Here is a 9655-nt window from a genome sequence, read left to right on the forward strand (position 1 = left end):
GTTGAGAGTTTTGCTAAGTTGCTGAGACTGGCCTCAAACCTACAATCCTCTTGTCTCAGCCTCCATGTGCCACCACACCTAACATGAGAAATACTGTCTTTTTATAAAATATAATTGCACTAGATGAGTTTATTGTGGGAAGGGTGGAAATTTAAGTGTGATCGCTCATAACACTGAGCAACCAAGAAGTGAACCGTTGTTCAAATACTATCCAAATAGTTGTTGAAGTAAACAATAGTAAACATTTTTCACACTGCTATGCTTTAAAAAACATTTTCCTATCTCATGAGCCCCACCTTTGTAAAGCAGAAGACTGGCATTCTCTTCCACGGTCTTCCTTGAAGGTAGCACTCCGGCATTTGACGAATGTCCTAAAATCAGGTGCACCCATGTGAAACTTCTATTTAAAACCGAGTGATTGACAGGGATGGATGCAACTCTCCGCAGCCCAGCTAAAGTAATAAACAAACAAACAAACAAACAAACAAACGGAGACATGAGCTGCTTTCCAGGAGTTGCCGAACAGTGAACAGAAGCTGAGACACGTGTGGAGAAGAAATGGTTGAAGGAAGAAAGGGCTACAAGAATAAATTTCTCTCCCTAAGCCTCTCAGATTGGGACTCAGTACTGTCTGTGCAAAGCTCAGCACTGGCAGGGGCCCCTGTGGAAAAACAGGAGCTATTTCTTCTGGCTTCTGAGCCAGAAAAAAGAAGCTACAGAAGTGTGAACTGGAGAAATAGGGGGAATCCGTAAAGCTAAGAGCCAGATGGGATCCCAAGCTCTGTCTGCCCAAATCTCAGACTAACCCCTGAATCACACACATATTGGAATAGATGCCAAGAAGCCCAGCTAAAGAAATGTCTGAAGAATTCCTGAGTTTCATGGAAAAAAGACCACACAGAAATTTGTAGACACGGGACCCTAAACAAATGTCAAGTGGAATAAATACAAAGAAGTCCATGTTGAGACACACCTTAGTCAAAAGTTACTGAAAGACAAATGTAAAGAGACAATCTTGAAAGTAACAAGAGAAACACAACATGTTACAAACAAGGGGTCAGTGAGTCAGTCAATGACTGGTTTTCATATAAAACTCTGGAAGTCAAAAGTGAGTGGATTGACCTTCTCAAACTACAGAAGAAAAAATAAAATTGGCAACCCAGAATTCTGGATCCAATAAAAATATCATTTAGAAAGAAGATGAAACCAGGCATGGAGGTACACACTCCCAGTACTCGGGAGGCTGAGACGGGAGGATCACAGGTTTGAGACCAACCGCAGCAACTTAGTGAAGCCCTCAGTAACTTAGTAAGACCTTGTTTCAAAATAAAAAACAATAAAATAGGGCTGGGGGTGAAGCTCAGAGGTTGAATGCTCCTTGGTTCAATCCTCAATACTACAGAAGAGAGGAGAGGGGGGGGAGGGGGAGAGGGAGAGAGAGAAATGGATACAGAACTGGGGATGTAGCTCAGTGGTATAGCACTTGCCTAGCATGTGTGAGGTCCTGGAACTGATCCCCAGAAAACACACACACACACACACACACACACACACACACACACACACACACACAAAGGGTGATATAAAGTATTTTCATTTAAATAAAACTAAAGTACTCAGCACTAGTACACATATGCTGCAATCAATACTAAAGGAAGCTCTGAGCTGAATGAAATGAAATCAGATGGAAACCTGGATCCTTGAAAAAGTGTGAGAACACCAAAAATCATGAAGACTTGGATAAATGCAAAAGACTATATTTTTGCCATTTTCCACATAATCTTCTTATATTTCCACTATGATTTTTAAAAATTTCACTATATTTTTAAAAGCTGTATACTGCTAGTTAAGACACAATTCCCACTTTGTCTAGCATATATAGATGTTGTATATATAAGAAATAGAACATCTAGGATGGGAGAAGTATAGGTCTAAAAGACTGTAAGTTTATGTATTTTATAATAAATAGTTTATTGTTAACTATAAATAGGCTTGTGAAAAGTTATGAATGTATGTTTTGTATGCTAGGGAAACCTGTATAAAAATAAGGCAAACCATAAGAGAATCTGATAAATTATGCTTCATCAAGGTTAAAATATACTCTTTGGAAGTCATTTTTCAAGTAATAGACGGGGCTGGGGTGCAGCTCATTGCAAGTGCAATGCTCTGGGTTCAATCCCGAGTCCCAAAATGAAAAACAAAAAAGCAAGTCATATCTAGCAACAATTTTTGCAAAATATATACCCAATGAAGTATTTGTAGCCAGAATAAAATACTTTTATAACTCAATAATAAAAGTGAAAAACCTAATAAAACATGGACAAAACTTCCGAGACACACTTCTCAAAGACAATGCATCAATTCACTTCTAATGAGCCCTCGTAAAGATGTTCTACATCCGTGGTCCCCAAAAAAACCATAAGTAAAATCACAATGAGCTACCACCCTGCATGCATTACATTGGCTGATGTTAAAATTCTGGCAATACTATGTGTTGGTCAGGGTCATGGAATAACTGCAACCTTATTATACTGTGGGTAGGAAATGGCAAGTAGTATCGCTATTTTAGAAAACTGTGTGTCAGATGCCGTATAAAGGTAAGCTTTTATTAACTATATAATCCAGGATTTCCACTCATAGGTATGAGAAATAAAAACAAATGTCCCGTACAAAATGTAAACACAAATGCTCATAGAAGCATTATTGATTAAGATCTCTAAACTGGAAAGAACCCAAATGTCCAGCAACTGGTGAATGTATGAAAACACTCTTGTATATCCCTATAATAGAATACTATTTAGCAGGACGGGAAAGGAGATATTAAAGCATACATCATTGGAGGATCTCAGAAACTTCATGGTAAATGAAGGAAGTCAACAATACAAAAATCTACAGCTCATATGCCATTCTTGTGCAATTCTTCTATCGTTCAACAGTGACAGAAAGTACATCAGCTGGATGTCCAGGGCCAGGGTCGGCATAAAGGATTAAGTGCAAACAAAAGAAACTGTTCAGGGGGAGTAGACTGTGTTGCATCTTGATTGTGACACTATTTCTACAATTGTATACATGTACCAACATTTGTTAAATTATACACTTAGTATTGGTAAAATTTATGATATATAATTATACCTTAAGAAACAAAAATATGGAAAGAAAAAAGTAAAGTTCAAGGTGTTCCAAAGACATCCAATTTTCATATTTCATAATAAAATTCTTTGGCCGGGCATGGTGGCGCACGCTTGTAATCCCCGCACTTCGGAGGTGGAGACAGGAGGATCGCGCTGGTTCAAAGCCAGCCCCTCTGGCTTAAGAGACCCTGTTTCCCAAAATAAAAAAGTATAAGATAGGTCTGGGAGTGTAGCCCAGAGGTAGAAGGGCTTCCAGGAACCCCAGTACCACCAAAATAAAAATAAAAATAATAAAATTCTTTGTACTGGGGATTGAACCCAGGGGCATTCTACCTCCAAGCTACACTCCCAATCCTTTTTAAAAAAATTATATATTTTTGAAAAAGGTCATTGATAAGTTGTTAAGGGTCTCTCACTAATTTGCTGAGGTTGGCCTTGAGCCTTTGATCTTCCTGTCTCAGCCTCCCAAGAACTGGGATTACAGGCGTGCACCACCACACCCAGCTGTAGTACCAGTTCTTAAGCTCTTCTGTTTCAACACTCACTTAGGAAGTCTAGTAAAACTTGTCCTTCTCAGAATAGTTTTTTTTTTTATTGTGGTAAAAATGCATGCAGCCGAAACTTCACCATTATGAAGTTCATAGTACAGTAGCATTGAGATATTCACTTCTCTTTTTTAATTGGCCCAACTATCCCTACCACACATTCACAAAGCTCTTTTAATCTACTCAGAATATAGAACTTCGTACCCATTAAACACTAACTTTCCATTTTTCCTATACTTCTGCTTCCTAACAACCACTGTTCTACTTTCTACTTACATGAATTTGACTAATCTGTACACTTCATATAGAGAGAGATTATACAACATGTGTCTTCTTTTGTGATTGGCTTATTACACTTAGCATAAAATTCTCAAGGTTCATCATGTTGTATCATTAGTCAGAATTTCATTTCTCTTTAAGGGTGAATAATAGTTCCTTGTCTGTACATAGAGTGTTCTCTTTTATCTCTTCATCTGCACTGAAAACCTGGGGTGTCTCCACTTTTTGTCTAGTGTGAACAACGCTGCTATAACCAAAGGTATATATACTTTCCTGCTTTCAAGTCTTTTAGGCATATATCCACGAGAGGGATTTTGGATCATACGGCAAATTAATGTTTAATTTTTTAGGTTTAGAATTGTTTTATTTTATTTATTTTGGGTCCTGGGTATTGAAACTAGAGGCATTCTACCTTTGAGCTACAGCCCCAGTCTGATTTTATTTCTTGTTTGGAAACAGAGTCTCACGAGGTTGCTGAGAACCTCACTAAGTTGCCAAGGCTGGTACTGAACTTGACATTCTCCTGTCTCAGCCTCCCAAGTACTGGGATTGCAAGCATGTGCTACCACATCCAGCTTCAGAATAATTTTAAATGAATATAGATAAACACATAATATTATAAAGGAAACCAAGTGTATCAAAATACAATTGTCAAACTATTCAAACATACTTAAGACTACAAAGGAAACAAACTACATAAAAATAGTTATTAAACTACTTAAACACTGATGTTTTCTATAGCCAACCCTGTGCTTTACTAATGCATAAGGGAAAAAATATTTAAAATATAGTCCGGAGCCAGGAGTGGTGGCGCACGCTTGTAATCCCCCCGCTTGGGAGGCAGAGACAGGAGAATCATGTAGGTTCGAAGCCAGCTGCGTTGGCTTAAGAGACCCTGTTTCCAAATAAAAAGTATAAAATAGGTCTGGGAGTGTAGCCTGGAGGTAGAAGGGCTTCCAGGAACCCCAGTACCATATATATTTATATATGTATATTCCGGCAAATGTTATTTTTAACTTTTAAAAACTGCATTAGAACAAAGACTACTGTTCTAAGTTTGGATAAGAATGGAATAGATGGTATACTCTTAGATAAGAAAGTATGAGAGTCATGTTGACATGCAATTCACTTTGACCCATATATTTTTTTAAATAATGATGGGTTAAAACCTCCAATTTTCAAAGACTCATCATTGCAAAGGGAATTTCAGTTCCAAATCTCACTTACAGAGGCACAGATAGAATTCTTTCAAGAGGCACCAGATTTCTCCAAAGCTTCAGTTATTTCAATTATGATAGATTTTATTGTGCCTTCAAATCAGTGAGTTCATTTTTGGTAAGGTCAATCTCTTTCAAAACAATTCAGATCTAAAAGGGCCTGTACACCTATGGTTAATTTTTATGCCATCGAGATAAAGAGGGAAAACATTTACAATGGCTCTCTAGTATTTGCTGGTGTTCACTAGTTCTCTACCCAAATATATTTTTCTTGCTTTCGTATGTATTTTTGTATTGCACTGTATTGTTCATCATCATAGGATTCAAAATGATACATTCATATATGCACACAGCATCTCTTGGTGTGTTCTCCCTGCATGTGTGTGTGTGTGTGTGTGTGTGTGTGTGTGTGTGTGTGTGTGTGTGGTGTCCTAGGGATTGAAGCTTCCAATGTTTGAAAGTTTGCAGATATATTGGCCTCTACTCTCTTTCCATCCTAGCAGCTTAACCAAAAAAGTTTGAAATATTCCAGTTGTATCCGTCATGGTGATCTCAGAACCTTAAACTATCTTATCTCATCGATACAATTAAGTATGTCTGCAAGGTAAGCTGATCTCAAAAAAAAAAAAAAATCCCCTAATCCAAAAGGCTTCAAGATTTTTCCTAAAGGCAAAACGTCCTCTCCTGGTTCAATCAAAGACTTGTCCTCTAGTCCACCAGTGACCTTTGTCACCCGGAGAGATCATCAGAATCTCCACCCTGCACCACCGTTTGTGCGCTCATTGGGAGATGCTGCAGATGTCATTACTGTTTCAAAATTGCACTAGTGGCCGCAGTCGCTGGCTGATCTCGCTGTCCTGCCCTCTGCACGCAGGGACTAGTGAGCTGATTCCCAAGAGACTCTCTGTTGCCCGGTCAGCTACAAAATAGTGAGATGGCTGGTTTCCACACTGGAGACTCGGCTGTCTATGTTGACATTCATTTTTTTTCTATTTATAATTATTTGTTAACAGTGGTATCACTAGGTTCATGGGAGTGTAGACCAAGCAAGTTTAAATATCTCAGGGTTGAGATAATTGTTGAAGTAGGCGCATTAAAATAATTTATGGTGGCGACCGATTGCTCAGTGGGCGCAGGCCATCCCCAGTGAAGTGAGCTCTGAGGGAAGGCAGGAGATTTTCCATTTGTCTTCCTTATGCTATGCTCCCTGGGCTCTGAAGTTACGGTCTCTACATGCAACATAAGATGCAAATGATACTCGTGTTATTCTGTGAAAATACTATACATTTAAAAATATGTTTTTCAAGCCAGGCTTGTCAGTGCATGCCTGTAATGCCAGCACTTGGGAGGCTGAGACAGGAGGATCGCAGGTTTGTAGCCAGCCTCAGCAACTCAGTGAGGCCCTCCGCAACTTGGCGAGACCCTGTTTTGAAATAAAAGCTAAAATAAGACTGGGGATATAGTTCAGAGGTAGAATACCCCTAGATTCAATCCTCAGCACTAAAATAAACAATTAAATAAAGATTTTAAAAAATCTCTTTTCCAGAAACCGTGAAAGCTTTCAGATAGAAAAACCCAAGCAACTCTACTTCACAGTGGCTAAGTTTCCGAAACGACATAGATCCTGAACTACTGCTGTCATCTGCACATCTGCTGGATTAAAATTTGGGATAAACTGTAAAATATGCTGCATTTTGTTTGCTTATTATGTAAACTTTTGAAAATACTACAGCCCACTTAGCTAACATTTATAGGCGCACTATCACTTAACACAGGGGATTTGCTACTCAAACCATTAAGAGAGTCATTTATTATCATTACTAAGTATTACATACTGTGCATAACCTGCATACTTCATCCCTGTACGACTGGTAGCCTAGCAGGCTTCTTTGCAGCAGAACACATCACCAACGTGTCTTGCCACCATGTCTAGACAGCTGTGATGTCATTGGGTAATAGGAACTTCTGCTCCTTTATAATCTTATGGGACCACCATAATCTATGTTGTCCATTATTAACCCAAAATCAATGCTTTTTTTCGGGCAGATTAAATATGTCAAAAACACAAAAGTTGAGCCTCAAAATTACAATTGGATCAACATTATTTTAGGTTTGCTTTTATTTACTTATTTTTACATCCGCAATTTATTTTTTATTTTTTTCAAGCTCAAGTACACTATGTTTAGTGTACTTAGTGCAGTGTTTTATTTTTGTTTCAAGCTCAAGTACATCATTTAATCATGGCCAAATGAAAAACTGTAGCACAGCTGTATTATTAGTACATTGAAAACACCTAGAAAAAAGAAATCTTGGGAGCTTTGTGTGTGAATACAGGGGTTTTCCAACATGGAAACCATTCCAACGTTCTAAAACACTTAGGCAATTGGGATCATTTTAGAACTGAAACATACAGCAAAATTAAAATGACAGGAAAATGTACAACCTCTAGCCGAATTATGCAAATACCAAAACCACAATGAATTTGGTTTTCATTTCACAGTTTCTCTCACAAGTTGGATTTTAAAGTAATTTCTCCCCAATATGAGAAATTTAAGTTGAAATGACAACAACAAAAGATAGCTCCTGTGATCATTTTTTGCCTTTGAATTGCTGATGTGCCGCAGTAATGAAATAGAAATGCCATCGTATTCTCTGGGCAAAAAGTCTGGTTCACTAAAACATTACCTCAGCAAACTGATAATGCGCTTCACATCTGTCCATGCTAAAAATGCTCCTAAGCTAGGTTATTTTGGGCGGGGAGGTGGCGAGTGAGCAAATATCAACTCAGAAGGGTTGGAATCTCCCTAAGCCGTGAATTTATGGGCTTACAAAACTCTTTCCTTGACACAGCCTATAAAGTGGCCGAAGGCAGGAAGCTCCATCCCATTCTGGAGGCTTAAACAAAACCATGTGTTGCAAACAGCTGAGCTGGTTTGTGGAACGGAATGGAGGAAAAACTAGAGGTGGTTTTCCTGTCTAACGACCTGTTCTCCAATAGTTAACACTGTATTTAACATTTTGAAGCAGGTTGACAGACTATTTCCCTTTAGTATGTAACTGGTTGAAACTACAGACATGGTTTTATGTAATCATCTCCTTCTTTTATGTTCACCATTTACATGCCAATGCCATCAAAGAAAAGTTCTTATTTTGTAAGCTCCTTTTGAAATGACAAGTATTGCCAGTGTTTTGAAAATAGTAAAAAGGTGGTTGTTGTTGTTTAGTGCGTGCGTGTGTGTGTGTGTGTGTGTGTGTGTGTCAAACCGCTTTCACTGCAAGTAACAGCTTTATACACTGCACCGGTGGGTTCCTGTGATGTCTGAAGGGCAGCTGGTTTTGCTACTTTGAGGAAAGAAAAGCTCTAGGAATCTCATCAAGCATAGACATGCCCAGAGCCTTTCATATCCCCTAAGGAAATTTGGTTGACAGCCATTTAGTCATGAACCTCATCAGAAACGATTTTGATTCCTTGGTGATGAACAACTGACACTGAGTCTGAAGTTAGAGCAAAAAGGAGAAGTGTCTGGAGAGCTTGACTGTGGGAGGCTGGAGACGGAGGCTTGGGCAGGATTAAAGATGGAGGAACGGCCACTGGAGCTACTAAGAGGAGAGAGAATAATTAGATGCTTTTCTGAAAAGGAAAAACGGTGAAGTGTCCTGGGTGAAAGAAAAGGTAAGATTCTCAAACTATGCAGTTGGTCAGTGGTAAGCACAATGAAACAAATAATTTAGAGCTCTTTCTCCTATGAGCTGACAATGTTATTATATGAAGATGTTGCCAAGGCCAGACATGTCGGTGCACACCTGTAATCCTGCACTTGGGAGGCTGAGACAGGAGGATCACAGGTCTGAGGCCAGTCTGAGCAACTTATCAAGACCTTCAGTACCTTAGTGAGACCTTGTTTCAAAATAAAATAAGTGTGGGAGGTGTACCTCAGAAATAGAACAGCCTACCCCTGTTAAATATTTAATATGAAAATAGATAATAAACACATAAAATAAAGGTGCTTAAGGTAGAATGTTCTTGGGTTCAATCCCCAGTATCAAATAAATAAATAAAATTTTCAAAGACACTGGATTCATGTATACCTTTTTGATCCATATAAGTCTATTAAGAATGACTGCAAGTTAGAAGTATGTGTGTGGGGGGAATACACATATAAGTTTTCATGACAAGTTTCAAAAGAACTGCCTGCCACACATCAGTCCTCTGCCATAGCCACAAGCTAGAGTCATCGTCAACATTAGTCATGTTCTCATCTGTCCCAGTGGACGTGGGTGTGCTTGATTTTGAAACACAGCAATTCTTTTTCTTCTTTCTAGGCTAATAGAATCATGCTTCTGCAGCAGGGTGGGGAGGGGAGAGAAAAACTATTTTTGTTTTTCTGAGGAGGTGAGATTATGGAGAGGGTAATTGACTGCAGAAAGAATTAACACTGACGAATTTCTGCTTCAATCAATAAGACAATAAAATTAATTTTGG

The sequence above is a fragment of the Muscardinus avellanarius genome (genome assembly GCF_963383645.1).
Source record: "Muscardinus avellanarius genome assembly, chromosome: 14".
Lineage (NCBI taxonomy): Eukaryota > Metazoa > Chordata > Mammalia > Rodentia > Gliridae > Muscardinus > Muscardinus avellanarius.